We start from the raw sequence: 1,031 nt of genomic DNA on the forward strand, positions 1-1,031 counted from the left end.
CATGTATATGTATGTATATGGATTTATGTATATGTGTATATATATATATATATATATGTATATATATATATATGTATATATAAATATATAGGTGTATATCATATATACATATATATATGCATATATACATGTATATGTATGTATATGGATTTATGTATATGTGTATATATATATATATATATATGTATATATGTATGTATGTATGTATATATATATATATCTATATATATATATGGATGCATATGATATATGTGTGTATATACATACATACTATATATACAAATATAGCCTAAAATTAAAGTTCTGTTTATCTGTAGATTTATTTTGTGTAGGCCAAACTCCATTCTGTCATGATAATATGTTTCGCATTGTGTACTCTTAGACAAAAAACCCTCATACTTGTGAAAACCCTGAAGTGGAATTTAACCCCTAAAAGCCTTACAGTAGAAGAATTTTGCTTGATTGTTACACCAATATATCACAAAAAAGTTTTGTTCATATATATGTGTATTTGTTTGTTTGTGTGCAGATATCAAATTTTACTAGGAAAAAGTTGGTAGTGACTTTGAAGTTTCATCTTTCCAGCCATCAAGCAGATCAATGGCAACAGACAACATGTCACTTCGTAGTCACTGTCAACGTCTTCCTCATAAAAATACATCCTTACTCTGCTAGAAAGCTTTGTGTGATCCTTCGAGTTAATAATTCATTGCTTTCTATGTATGACTTCATACAAAAACAAACGTTAACGTCTATCTACCTATATGTATACACACACACATGCACATTTATATATATATATATATGTATATATATATATATATGCACATATTAATACAGGTATGCAATCTTGTAGCGGAAGCAGGTCAGCGTGAAATGACGCAAGTGCAATTAACTGCAATTTGCAAGAACTACCGTGCATTCATTGAACAAGAACGCAACATTGCATCAAAGCTATTTTTAGACGGAAGCAAAAGAGCTGCCTGCAATTAGGGCGGACAGACCAATGAAGTTATGTGTATGTGTTTGTG

At 29.4% G+C, this 1,031-nt stretch overlaps 1 protein-coding gene across 1 annotated transcript in view; it reads left to right on the top strand.

Moving 5' to 3' along the window:
• The window catches only part of LOC106869115 (max dimerization protein 1-like), a 155,348-nt gene that overhangs the window by 137,496 nt on the left and 16,821 nt on the right, over positions 1-1,031 (top strand). The window lies entirely within an intron of this gene.

Source organism: Octopus bimaculoides, chromosome 14 (assembly GCF_001194135.2).
Source record: "Octopus bimaculoides isolate UCB-OBI-ISO-001 chromosome 14, ASM119413v2, whole genome shotgun sequence".
Lineage (NCBI taxonomy): Eukaryota > Metazoa > Mollusca > Cephalopoda > Octopoda > Octopodidae > Octopus > Octopus bimaculoides.